Here is a 15,036-nt window from a genome sequence, read left to right on the forward strand (position 1 = left end):
CTTGCCCCCTGGACTGGGCGTTAAATTTAGGCCTTCAAGTTTTTTATTTTTTATTTTATTTTTATAAAGCCTGCGTTTTTTTTTTTTTTTTTTATTTTTTTTTTTTAATTTTAATCTTGTGTTTATATATATATATATATATATTAGTTATAGGTAATATATATTGAATAAGTCTTTTTTTATACAGGTTGAGATTGCTAAAAACTTGTTATTATTCGATGAAATTACAATAATATTTTTTATATAAATCAAGTTCTATTTCTCATTTGCTCTACACTTGAAAGTTATTTCTTATTTTAGTCTTTATAAATATATTGTTTGATTAGAAATATCTACTAGAAAATATGCATTTCGATATGAAAAACTTAAAAAAAGAAAAAAAAATTAATTGAGTCTCAAAAATGATTCATGAATAAATTTGTTATTAGTAATAAATAAAATGTAACACAAAATTTAGATGAAAATATCACAAATGAGCAAGAAATTCACCAAAAAGAGTTAGAAGATAATGAAATGATACAGTTGCAAGATAAAAATGATGTTCAATTTGCAATACAACAAATCTTGATAATGAACTTCAAATGAGATGTCCTAAGAATCATATCTAAGATCCGCAATGTTTCAAGAAAGATAAAGTAGATTAGCTATATTATCGATTGAAAAGGAGATGTTAGAAGAACTTGAATACAAAAATTTAATTAGTCAACTTGCATCTCAAAAGGCAAGAAAAATAGATTTTAAATAAAATATATTATAATATAAAAATATTAAATAAAAATTAATTTAATTAATATATAAATATAAAAAATGCCTAATTTTTAATTCTCGCTTTAGGCCCCAAAATGTCTAGGGCCGGCTCTAATTGGAATATAGTAAATTTTATCATTTAACCAATACTTCTAACGCTCCAGATATCCATTCCTGAACTTGCAAACTTGTTGCTGCTTTCTGCAGAGGAAGGCAACACCAAAGCCAATGATGCAGGTGCACTCAGTAATCTTGTTTGAAACTCCAACAAGCTCTGTGAAGATATTGTATCTAAATAGGGGTGGCAAATGGGCGGGTTTGGGTGGGTTTGGGGTGGGCATAATTGGGTTGGATATATAAAACTCATTTACCCATTTAAAACCCATTTAACTAATTCCTTATAACCCAAATCCAACCCAACCCAATTATTATGGGTAAACCCCAACCCACCCAATTACCCAATTATCAAAATTACCAAAATGCCACTAAAGTGAAAACCATTTACCATTTTCTCTATAACTACTCACATTACCCATGATGGTGGTGGATCCGATCAAGTAGGCTCACTCTAATTCTCTATAAAAGAAGCAAGTCTCATTCACCCAGGGTAAGTTCTACCATTCATAATTTCCCATCCTTGTGTTCTAAAGAGAAAACTGTTAACAGTCGGAGGGTCCTCGGCTAGGTTACACCGATCACTCTAGACAATTCTTTCTTTCTTTTTAGGACTTACAACCATTACCATAGCCCAAAGCATTCTAGCCTACTAATTTTTGTGAATCATTAGATTACAATCTAGATTCTTCATCTAATCATTTTCTTATTATAATTTATAAGTTGATAAATAATATCAATTTGATTACAATCCAAAATCTTCAACTAATCCTTATTTTTTAATTTAAATTATATTACTACATGTATAAAAAAAAAAAAAAAAAAAAACAACGTTGTACACTTTTAAAAAAACAGCAAGGTAGTACATGTAAAAAAAAAAAAATGCAACTACTCTTAGTATTTAAATAAACACTAAATTCTTTAAATTTCCTCTTGCACTTTTTTTTAAGATTTAGACTTTAGCTTTATACTTCCACAAATTAGACTAACATTAGACTTTTTGTTCATCGACTTTTTTAATGTGGAGTGTATATATACTAAATAATTCATAATGAATATGTACTGTTCGTTTTTTTTTTTTTTTTTCAAATTCTTCTCTTCTTCTACCTACAACCTTTTAGGTATTTATTTTTTTTCTCTAATTTTTTTTTCATTAAATTGAATAGGTTTTGTGTATTTTTTTGTTTTTTGTTTAACCTAATTTGCTTATGTTTTATACAATCTATATGATTATGGTTTGAGAATTAATCATTAAATATGCTTAGGAATGATTTTTTAAATTATTTTTTGTTTTATGACATGAATTCTGATGGTGATATGTTGCTTTCATCATCTCAATTTTGATTTAGAGAAAAATCTTCTTTTTAGCTTACTATTAAGAATGTCTTGATATAAATTTGATTATAAATTGTTCATATCAATTTGAATTTTTTTTTTCCTGATTGAAATATCTTTGGCTAACTATTAGAGCTGTACACTTTGATCTATAAAAGAAGTCAATCTATCCATTTAGCTTTTATTTTATTTTATTTTATTTTATCAATCATTAAATATGGTTTTGACATGATTTTTTTTATCAATTGTAAAATTTTATAATAAAGGACAATGACAAACAAGAAAAAGGATACACTAAAAATATAGTGTATAAAGAGGTATTCAACAATCTCCCAAAGATACAAAATTCTCATTAGAGCACAATTGGGTGGTTACAAAATAATAATTTTTTATTAGGTGTTATTATTTTATATTTCATAATTATTATACCAAAACAATTTTTTCCTATTGTTATTATAATAATTATTTGAGAGATTATTGTTTATCAAATAAACTGTATATTGTATAAGTTTATGATAAAATCGTGCAACGTACGGGACTTTAACTAGTATACTATAAAATCAAAACTTTTGACGATTTGTTGATCTCATGAGAGCTTGTCACATCAGCTTTGTAAACTCCACAATTTTCCACATCATTATTATTTTTTAAATTTGATTTATCTTCTTTATTATTTAGTTTGAAGAAGTTTCTAAAAAGAAAAAAAAAAAAAAAGGTTTGAAGAAGGTGACTCCAAGTTTCTGAAAAACCTTAAGAAACACAAGGTGAAACTTTCAATTGCCTCATTCCTTCTCTCTCACTCCAATCTCTATCTCCAACAAAGACCTAGAAAATCCAATTTCTTTGGTCCATTGCAAACTTATAGTAAAAATTTATCTATAGTTTTTTACGTACTTTTATGCATAAAATCTATAATCTGCTACTGTCTTCTATTGCCGCAACACAATGTTCTCCCTACAACTTCTTTCTCTTCAAGATTCTATATATGAGGGTTCTACTATGTTCGAAAACTTCTTAGATGAAGGTGGCTCATGCATGACCTGGAAAGTAGGGAGCAACACGTCTTAATTCTACGGCTGCACAATTTATTTATTTGATTTTAACTAAATTTTAGCAACATGTTTCTCTAAAAAAAAACCCTACGTTTTACGTTTACCACTATGCACCTTTTGTGATACGTTTTCTCTTACGTTTTGGACTCCCTCTTTTCTCTTTCTCTGGTCATTGCATCAAGGTTAGGGTTTTTTTTATTTTGCTTTAGTTTTTGTTTTATTTTTTCAAGTCCTTGAAAATCCTCACAGGGAAATTTCTACAGCTTAAACCCATTGGTGAAGAAAAGGGACAAAATTGGTCTTTGTCCTTTTCGGACAAAATAAGTAGCATTCTACCCCATTTTCCAAACTAATTAGGGATATGCATATCTTTTGAAACTGGACTTACTCAAAATCGAGTTTTAAAAAAAAAAAAAATTTTAAAGCCCTATAGTGACGTTTTTAAGGACCTATAGTGGTGTTTTGTAACTCAAGCTCCACGAAATCGAGTTATATGCAATCCTTTTACGTATAACTCGAGTTCATGGAGCTCAAGTTACAAAACGCCACTATAGGTCCTTAAAAATGTCACTATAGGGTTTAACTCGATTTAGAGAAAGTCGAGTTTCAAAAGAGGAATATTTTCCTAATTAGTTTGAAAAATAGGGCAGAATGCTACTTATTTTGCCTGAAAAGGGCAGAGGCCAATTTTGTCCTGAAGAAAAGTAATGCTTATTTAAGTTTTGGAGAATAAATCCATTGAAATGGTTTATGGACATCATGGATGGATTTTTATGGAGAATTTCATTCATAATTGGGAAGTTGTTTCTAATGCATATTCGTATTATGCAATTGGTTAGGTAGATTAGGTACGTAATAATCATCATGAATTATAGAAAAACTACCATAATGATTATTATTTCTTAGAAGCTAATCAATATCTAATATACATTTTAGTTGATTTAAGGATCATCCAGATCTATTATTGCATAATCATGGATCATTTTTTAAGGGTAACCATTCTTCATTCTTCATTTTTTTTAAAAAAATTTTTTTAATGGTTTTAACATTTGAATTTTTGGGTTCATTTATTTGCAATTATTTGAAATTGTCTTGTGAATTTCAACCACTTGAACCATGCATTATTCTTTCAAAGGTAACTAATTTTTCTTTTATATTTTTATGTTGTGTAGTCATATATGTTTTTTTGATTCTTCATTTTTTTTTTTTTTTTGCCTTTTGAAAGTTTTGACATATGAATTTTTTGGTTCAGTTTTTGCGCAAAATCTAAAACTGTTTGGCAGATTTCAACACTTAGCAATAGATTTTGTTTTTAAGGGTAACTCATATTTTTCTTATTTTCTCTATTGCATAGTTACATATTTTATTTATTTATTTATAATAAATTCTAGACTCATAATCTTCTAATTGTTTGATTTATATATGAATTTTTCAATTCATTTTTTACAATACCTTGAACTGTCTGGCAAATTTCAATAGCAACACAATTAAAAAAAAAAAAAAATTATGGAAGCAACACAGCTATAATCATGGATTATTCTTTGAGGGTAACTATTCTTCAAAATTTTGACCTTTTAAAAGTTTTAACATCTAGATGCATATATAAATATGCACACACACACACATATATATATATATATTTGATAATTTGATAGAAATATTGTTTTACTCTTTGCATGTTTTGATTATAAACATATGCTTTTGGAAATAATGTTTATGCATATATTAGAGTTTTTATGGTTTTTATTTTGCTAATATTTGGTTTGAAAGGAAGAAAGGAATCTTAGGGATCGACAGTGACGGTTGGACATTGTGTAGTACTTACTAATGGAAATTGAGAATCTATTGATTATGGGTTGTGAATTATGGATTTTAAAAAAATTTATCAAATCAAATGATAATTGCAAATTAAGGGGTTTGTGGTTTTATCGACAAATATTGTAACACGTTGCTATAAGTTTAGGTATATAAAACTTTTTTAAAGTATTAAATTCTTATTTTACAAATTTAATATTGAAGTTAGATCAAGAGCTGTACTTATTGCGAATTAAGGGGTTTGTGGTTTTATCGACAAATATTGTAACACGTTGCTATAAGTTTACGGATATAAAACTTTTTTTAAAGTATTAAATTCTTATTTTACAAATTTAATATTGAAGTTAGATCAAGAGCTGTACTTATCTATCTCTCTCTCTCTCTCTCTCTCTCACACACACACACACACAAAAATAAAAGATCAAGAGTAGTATATTGGGGGAACAAATTCAATTCTAAGTGCGTTAATAAATTTTGTTAATTTATAATGACATTTTCATGTTCAATAAGTTTTTTACTTTTATTTTTTTATGCATTATATATAATAATAAATGTCATTTTTAATAAAATTTTCATGAACTATTTTTTTTTTTGAAAATAACTATTTTTATTATATAAATTTCTAAAACGTATAGTTGTTATATAANGTTAGATCAAGAGCTGTACTTATTGCGTATTAAGGGGTTTGTGGTTTTATCGACAAATATTGTAACACGTTGCTATAAGTTTACGGATATAAAACTTTTTTTAAAGTATTAAATTCTTATTTTACAAATTTAATATTGAAGTTAGATCAAGAGCTGTACTTATCTATCTCTCTCTCTCTCTCTCTCTCTCACACACACACACACACAATATAAAAGATCAAGAGTAGTATATTGGGGGAACAAATTCAATTCTAAGTGCGTTAATAAATTTTGTTAATTTATAATGACATTTTCATGTTCAATAAGTTTTTTACTTTTATTTTTTTATGCATTATATATAATAATAAATGTCATTTTTAATAAAATTTTCATGAACTATTTTTTTTTTTTGAAAATAACTATTTTTTATTAATAAATTTCTAAAACGTATAGTTGTTAATATATGTGTGTGTATATATATATGTATGTATATCATATCATATCATATCATTTTATATCATATACTATATAATTAAAGTTGGGCTTAGATGCCGTTGTTGCACCAAGTGGCAGCACCAAATTGTAGAAATATTTTAAATTTTTTAGATTTTAAAAGAAAACATTATATAAAAAAAAAAGTTTAATGCATCTTAAATTGTAGCAACGTAGATGTAGTGTAATTTAATTCTTCTTATTTTTTAAATTACACCACTAAGAAAAAGGTCTAATGCATCTTAAATTGCAGCAACTGTATACTATACTAAAAAATAGAGGTCTAATGCATCTTAAGTTGTAGCAATATTTATAGAATTTTTTAAAAAATAGGTATAAATTTTTTTCCTTATCTTCTTCTCCTATAATTTCTAAGTTAATAAAAATCTTAATTTAAATACGATTAAAGTTGGGCTTAGAGCCGTGATTGCATCAAGTGATGGCACCAAATTGCAAAAAAGTTTTTAGATTTTTAAATTTTAAAAAGAAAACATTTACATAAAAAAAAAAAAAATTCTAATGCATCTTAAATTACAACAATATAGATGTAGTGTAATCTAATTCTTTTTATTTTTTAAATACTCTACTAAAAAAAGGGTCTAATACATCTTAAATTGTAGCAACCGTATATTACACTTAAAAAAAGAGGTCTAATGCATCTTAAATTGCAGTAATATTTATAGAATTTTAAAAATAGATATAATTTTTTTTCCTTATCTTCTTCTCCTATAATTTCTAAGTTGATGAAAATCTTAATTTAATTACGATCTAAATTCTTTTCTTTATCTATTTCTTCTTAATTTTCATCTTCTTCTATTTTTTTTTCATTTAAATCATATTACTACACCTATTAGCTACAATTTCTTTTTTTATATACTATATAATAAAAATTGGGTTTAGACGCCGTAATTGCATCAAATGGCGGCACCAAATTGCAGATTTTTTATATAGATTTTATAAAGAAAACTGATGATACAAAAAAAATTAGTAGGCTGAATGCTCCGGACTTCAATGGGCTAGTGGTTGTTTAGAAGGCTTGAAAAGAAAGAAACATAAGATCAAAGGTGACTGGGGTGAATCGGCCAAGAATCCTTTGATGCTTAAGTTAGTTTTTCTCTCTAGAACTTAAAAATTCCAACTTTAGGGATATGGAAACTTACCTTCATTTGGTGTGGATGAGTCCTTATATAGTGAGTTTTGGAGTAATTATTTGTTTAGTAACTTCCTCAATGTGTGTGGAAGTTGGAAGGTTCAAACTTAACTTCCACAACTGCAATAAGAGTTAGAATGTTCAATCTTATCTTATATAATTGCCATTAGAAGTTAAGTATTTAGTGGAAAGTTACAATGATGAACAAGGATTTGCTTATACTTCAAAATCGTAGAACGTGGTCCGAATTACAAGCTTTTGTGCATAAATCCATTTCTAAAAATTTTCTAGGTGTTAAGGGGTCTTCTAGGTGTTTTCCTGATGGACAACCTTCATGCCCATGGACGACCTCTTGACGATGGACAACATTTTTATGTTGGGTTAACCTTTTTGGCTTTGGATGACTCTTATGGACGAATTGGAGATGGTTCAATTTTTAGTTCACTATCAGTTGCTCCCTTGTTGAAGGGTCATCTAGAGTATTGTAGTATTTACTGTTGACTTTTGACATGCGTCATTGCTTTAGTGGTTGACTGTTGCACCACGTGTCATTATTTCTCTGGTTAAATTTTATTGTTCCAGATTATGCCACGTGTCGTAATTTCATTGGTTGATTTGTCACGTCGATTCAACTTTTCGAGAAAATGTCACGTGTCAACCTCTGGTTGGTTCACATTGCTTCGTTGACCCACCTTTGGGCCCTATAAATATGTTCATTCTCTCTCTTACCCTTTTACTATTCTGATAATTTCATTTTTGCCATTTTGTTCAAGAGCCTCGTCTAGTCATCATTTTCTAGTCTCGTCAAGTATTTCCTTCCTCTCAGCCTTAGGTTTTGTCTTTATTCTTACTTCCAATTATGTCTTCGTCTAGTAGTAGTTTAGAAAGAGAAATAGACGAGTACCAAGACATGTCTTTTGGAAGTGGTGGTAGTTATGAGAGTGGTGAGGGTAGTACCAACAATAGTAGTGATAGTAGTTCCTTAGACGAGCATTATTCGTTTGGGGTCCTTGGTTTTCCTTTAAAGGAGTTCAGGAAATGCAACATAGGATGGCTTCTGGGGCAGAGGCTAGCCCATCTAAAAGGTCACTTAGTCTTCCTCAGGACGAGAGAAGGAAGAAAAAAAATATAATTTATAGTTGTGCTCTTGATGTAGTGTCTACTTGGACGCCTAAGTTAAAAACCCTTGTAGGTAGATATCAAATTCCTAGTGAGTTTAGGCCTTGTCTACCTGAAAGGGAGAATGGTGTTGTTCTCCTTATTCTGGTTTTGGTGTGTAGACCCTCTTACCTTCTAGCAGGTCTTTAGGTTTCCTTTAAACTCCTTTTGTAGAGACCTCTTCCATAGGTTGGGTATTGGACCAAACCAGCTCAACCGCTCAAATGGATGGAGGACAATAGTTGCTATGTAAGTGCTATGGCATGAGGCATTGGAAGGGAATTGTTCCAATCACAGTGGACAAGTTCCTTCACTGCTATAAGCCCTCTGAGATAAAGCAATTTGTTGGTTTTTTACTAGTTCTCGTCTAAGGGCCCTTAGTTTAGTTTGATAAAGAGCCGTAGTTCTTCTGACAGGCTTTGGAAGAAAGAATTCTTTTTTATTTCTGGAAATTAGGCTAGGGACCCAGTTGATGTAGATAGTGCCCCCTTCCCTCCTTTTACTAGCCCCTTAGGTTGTCTTCGTCCTAAGGGTATGTCTTTCTCCTTCTTTTTTTTTTTTTTTTTTTTTTTTTTTTAAAATTTTTTTTTATCTAACTTTTTTACTCGTTTAACCTTCTCTTTTATTGGTGCAGCTATTATTCGTCCACACTTGGACAACTTTCATTTGGAGCATATTGATAAAGTTCGTGCCTTCCCTGAGAGGTCCTTCCATAGCTTGGTGACCTTGAGTTGTTTAGTTGCTTAGGGACTTGGTCCTGATCCTACTGCTGAAAACCTTGCTCACGAGGAAACCACCCGTCGAAGTAAGTATCGTCCATATATATATATATATATATATATTTATCACTAACTTCGTCCTCTTCAACATAGGGGTGGCCACTACGAAGGAAAATAAAGGGAAAGGCGTTGTAAGTGGTACTGAGGGTGAAGAGGATGTACAGGTCTTAGACGATGTCATTCCCTTGGTTGTCTAGAAGCTTAGCGTCCAAGTTGGAAAGAGGAAGGGTATATCCAGCTCTGTGGACGTTGGTGACCTTCCTACTCATTGAGGTTCTAAGAAACAGAAGTCTGGCAAGACTCCTCCTCCCAAGGTTCCAAAGTTTCCTTTTGCGACGGTACACCTGGACACCTCGGCAGTGAACTTGGTACCCCAGACCACTCCATCTATCCAGACTACTCCACCCGTCCAGCATGAAGACCACCCTCCTCCGGTAGCCAAAGCTCCTCATAGGGCCACCCTTTAGAGAAAACAAGCATCCTCCTAACTTGGTGCTAGATGAGGGTTATGCTTGAAGGACGTTTAAAGGAATCATCACTAATAATGAGGTGAACTCATGTTATAACATGTCAGCGAAGGAGCTTTATGGCGAGGCTAAGGCTGCCAAGGAGAAGAGCAAAGAGCTGAACAATGAAGTTCTTTTGAAGAAGGGAGAGGTGATCAGGTTAACTAAGGATCTTAATCATCTACAGGGAATTAAGAAGAAGTTGAAGGACGAAGTGAAAGAGCTGAAGGTTGACTCCATTGAAAAGGAGACTCATATTGCTCACTTGAGGGAAAGGTTTTAGGGCTAACCTCGTCCATGGAGAAGGCTCAGGAAGAAGCCATTGCAGCTTTTGTGAGGTTAGATGAGTTCAAGAATCGTCTAGATCGTTATTATGTTGCTAGCTATGAGGACTTCTGTGCTAATGTCAAAGGGACCTATCCTGAAGTGGACTTCGACTCCTTCAAAATCCCACTACCACAGAGAGTTCCCTGCTTCCGACGAGTTCCAACGATGTCAACGTGTGGACGATGCTTCAACTGAAACTGCTTAGGACGCTACTAATGCTAGCAAGGACGACCCAAAGTCTAGGGTTGATGCCCCAATGGTTTATCCNAAACATACTAATCCGAGAGGTGACACTAAAATCCAATTTCTTAAGAACATAATTTTACTCAAATCAAAAAATTATTAAGCTACCAAAAACCCCAATTTAAAGAATTCCATCCCACCATCTCTCTTGACTTCAGACTCTAGATTCATCCCCTAGCCTAGCAATTAACCACAGCATCACCACCAAAACCATGACCTTACTCCAAGGCCTGAGTAAGTAAGTATTCATAGAATACAATAATGTGAGATTCTTTCTCGACTATACATGTAAGTAGAGTAAATATATAATAATTATATTCCGAGTGGGTTCCAGTTAGCTTAACTGGTAAAATCTCTGATGGTTGAATAAGAGATCTGGGGTTCAATTTCCGGCTACACCAAAAACCAATTGATATCTTGGTCTGATGATAAAGAACATCATCAACAGCGGACACCATAAGTTAAAATTCTCTAAAAAAAAATAATTATATTTCGAGTATATTTAATAATTTTTCATGCATAAGCATTTGCTTATCCAGGTTACTATAAACACTTCGGCCCAATCCTTTTGTTATACATTATAGAACAAAGCATGAAAATCAAATATTCAATGTGATACGTAGCAGGATTTAGACCAAGTGCTGAAGCCGAAGTGGCCCAAATAAACTGCAATTGACCTAAGGCCTTTCTTTTACAAGACCAAAACCGAAGTGGCCCAAATATAAACTTCCTGGATTGTGTTTTGGTGAAGTGATTGGGGAGGCCCACAACAAACATTCAATTAAGACACAAAGCCACCAGCTGAACGTCTCTTATCCCATTGAAACTTGTTTCAATTCCTTTTTGTTCTATTCTTCTGCCTTTTACCTCACCACCTCAGATTGACAATCGGTCTCACTTTATTTATTTATTTATTTTTAATTTTCACGCCTTCCAGGTCTCTTCTTCTTATTCTTTATTTTTATTTTTTTATTATTATTTTCCTAATGCTTCTCTTTGCTTCACGAATGACTGGGCTGGATCTCTCAAATAGGCTTGACTTAATCGGCCTACCATGTAGTTTCACCTTGCACTTGTGAATGGTTCAACATGTATGCTAATAACCTTTTTTTTTTTTTTTTTTTTTTTTGAGAATCAACATCAAATGCTTTTATTAAGTAGTTGCAAAATCTGAAATAACAAGCTGTTCTATGTCAGATGGAACATGCTCCATCCACACAAGTAAAGAAAAAGAAACAATTGCTCTCTTAGCCAAAGCATGGGCAACACAGTTACCCTGCCGCCTAGTATGAGAGAAAGAAAAGGTTCTAAGCGAACCCGCGATAGACATAATGTCTTTGATAATCTGGCCAATGGACGGGTGGCTCCAATCCACTGTCTGCAACGCCCTGTACACCACCTCCGAGTCCCCCTCAAATTCAAACAACGAGATGCCCAGCTCCACAATAAATTTTACAGCTCTTCTTGCACCTAAGGCTTCTAACAGCACCACTGACCCCGGAGAGGTAATTTTTTCAGCAAGGGCCGCAATAACCTCCCCCTTTGCATCACGGACTACAACTCCGATACCAACCTCGCCCGACTCACTGAACACAGCCCCGTCATAGTTAGTCTTATATAACTCACCCAACGGAGGCCTCCAACTTATTCTCGCCTTGGATTGTTTAGGTGCGGGCCTCGGAAGTTTCAGCTGAAAGTCCGAGAGGTACTCCTTAGCTGCTGTAAAAATTCTATCAATCGCCATGCCCTTCTCATTCAGTCTCAACCTATTTTTGTGGTTCCAAATACACCACGCCACAACTGCAAATAGCTCAAGACTTTCATTCCGCTGCCCAACCAGGTGAATAAGCTCTTGCATGTCTTGAATTCGAGGGTGCTCTGTTCGGACCCAGCCGAAACAGGGTGTCCAAATTTGAAGTAACATCTCGCAACTCCAGATGGCGTGAAACGTGGTCTCCTGGGCCGAGAGGCAAGCACAGCATTTGGCATCGTCTAGAATCTTCCTCCTCTTCAAATTTTCCTTTGTTGGCAAAGCATTTGAACATACTCGCCAAAGAAAAAATTTTATTTTGTTTGGGACACGCAATCTCCAAATGCGTTTCCAAAAAAGATTCTGCTCCGACTTGTCCGAGCTCGATGCGGCACTAGAGTATTCTTCTTCACACAGGAGCTTATATTCCGTTTTAACTGAGTATTCCCCACTACCACAAGTCGGCCATATTAGACAATCGTTCTGTACTGTCCAACATAGCGGTATGGCTTTTATACGTCCAGCCTCAAAACTCAAAAAATTTTGTTGTAACATATTCTGATTCCAAGTCCTTGTGTCCGGGTTTATGAGAGCAGCAACTTGTGCACCTTCCAATGTAGGCACATGTGGAGATACAACTTTGGCCGAGCCCATCCCAGGAAGCCAGTTGTCTTTGTAAATATTTATACTTTTTCCATCCCCTATCCTCCATCTCATACCCCTCGAAATCACCTTCCTGGCTTTGAGAATACTCTGCCAAGCATATGACCCTCCTGCTACTTGAGCTTCAAAGATCGACCCCTTTGGAAAATATTTTGCTTTGAAAACCCGAAAAAAGAGGGAGTTTTGGTCTTTTAGTAGTCTCCAAACTTGTTTTTGCCAACATTGCATCGTTAAATTTTCTCAAGTCTTTGAATCCCATCCCACCTTCAGATTTAGGCTTACATAAAACCTCCCATTTTTTCTAGTGAATTTTTCTTTGCTCCCCCTTTTGTCCCCAAAAAAATTTTCGGATTAAAGCTTCAATTTCATCACAAAGGCCCCTAGGTAGTTTGAAACAACCCATCGCAAAAGTGGGAATTGCTTGCACCACCGCTTTGAGCAAAATCTCTCTACCCGCTTGGGACAAAAGCTTCTCTTTCCACCCTTGGAGTTTGCTCCATACTCTCTCTTTTATATAATTGAGGCTTTCATTCTTCTTCCTCCCCACCACGGCCGGTAAGCCAAGATACTTTTCATATTCTTTTATCTCAGGTACCTCCAAATAATTGGAGATTTGGGTCTTGGTGTCTTCACGTACAGCTTTACTGAAGAAAATGGTTGTCTTCTCCCAGTTCAACTTTTGGCCTGAAGCTTTCTCATACAATGATAGAATATTTTGAATGACCTGTAAATCTGACAAAGAGGCTCTGCAAAACAATAGGCTATCATCTGCAAAAAATAAATGTGAGATTTTTGGCCCCCTCTTACCTAAAGAGAAGCCCCTTATACCATCATCAGCTATTGCCTTTTGAAGCATCCTATTCAAACCTTCTGAGCAAATTAGAAAAAGGTATGGAGACAAAGGGTCCCCCTGCCTTAGATCCCTTGAAGGTCTAATATCTCCCCTCAGCTCTCCATTCACCAATATTGAGTAAGACACAGTGCTAATACACTCCAAAACAAGAGACACCCACTTCTCACAAAAACCCAACTTCTCCAAAATTTTCACCAAATAAATCCACTCCACCCGGTCGTGCGCCTTACTCATGTCTAACTTCAAAGCCATAAAACCCCCCTTCTTGGATTTTTGATTTTTCATATGGTGCAAAGTCTCAAAGGCAACTAGAATATTATCAGTAATTGCTTTACTGGACTGAAAAGCACTTTGAGATTCAGAAATGATACAATGTAAAATTCTTTTGAGTCTATTTGCAAGCACCTTAGAAATAAGCTTATAGAGAATGTTACATAGATAATAACCTTTATTATCTATAAGATAAAGATAACTTCTAATTAATCACAAATTAACATAAAAGTAAGGCTAAATATGTAAAAATGAGAGTCTTTTATTGTATATATTTCATGTGAATCAAAATCCTACAAAGAATTACCTAATAATTCTCGACTTGGTGGTATGATAAGTTCATAACCTCTTTTCAAAAAAAAAAAAAAATTCATGACCATTGGATCATTGAATATGGAGTTATGAGAAGTGGAATTAACCTGATATACACAATTGATCCTATATCATATGATATATATATCATATATGTCATATTGTCATCCCAAGAATCTAATACTCATAAAAAAAAATAAAAAAAATAAAAAAAGAAAAAAAGAAAGAAAGAAAGAAACTCATGAATCCGATCCTATCAATTGTTTTCTCCTTCCAATAGAACACTGAGATGATTAGTAGTTTTTAGGATTATATATATATATATATATGGGTTCGTTTGGATAGAATTTATTTTGCTGAAACTAAAAATTGAAAACTGAAAACACTGTAGTAATATAATTTTTAAATGTGTGAATAATATCGTGAGGCTCATTTTTAATTAAAAAATTGCTGAAAAGTGAAGTTTGTGGGTCCCATAAACACACGGGACCCACTGATGTGATAAAAGTGACGAAAAAGTAGGAAAAGTGTGGCAACTGTTCATGAACAGTAGTTGCTGTCCCCTACTGCAGCTGACAAAAAAAAAAAAAGAGAAAACGCAACACAAAACGCAGATATAAGATTTATTACTATCCAAACATTCACACACACACACACACACACACACACACATATCTTCAAAGTTTTATAATATATTATAAAACCAGACTAGAAGTGGCTCAGTCAGCAGCAAATTATTTGCAGGAATTTTGGTCGGCAACAGCGAAACATGAATCGTCTGCCTCTGATCTGGTTCAGCCTCTCGGTGACAAACAAGAAATCCTTCAACATTCGGTCTAGGTCC

Source organism: Quercus suber, unplaced genomic scaffold (assembly GCF_002906115.3).
Source record: "Quercus suber isolate HL8 unplaced genomic scaffold, Cork oak 2.0 scaffold_424, whole genome shotgun sequence".
Taxonomy (NCBI): domain Eukaryota; kingdom Viridiplantae; phylum Streptophyta; class Magnoliopsida; order Fagales; family Fagaceae; genus Quercus; species Quercus suber.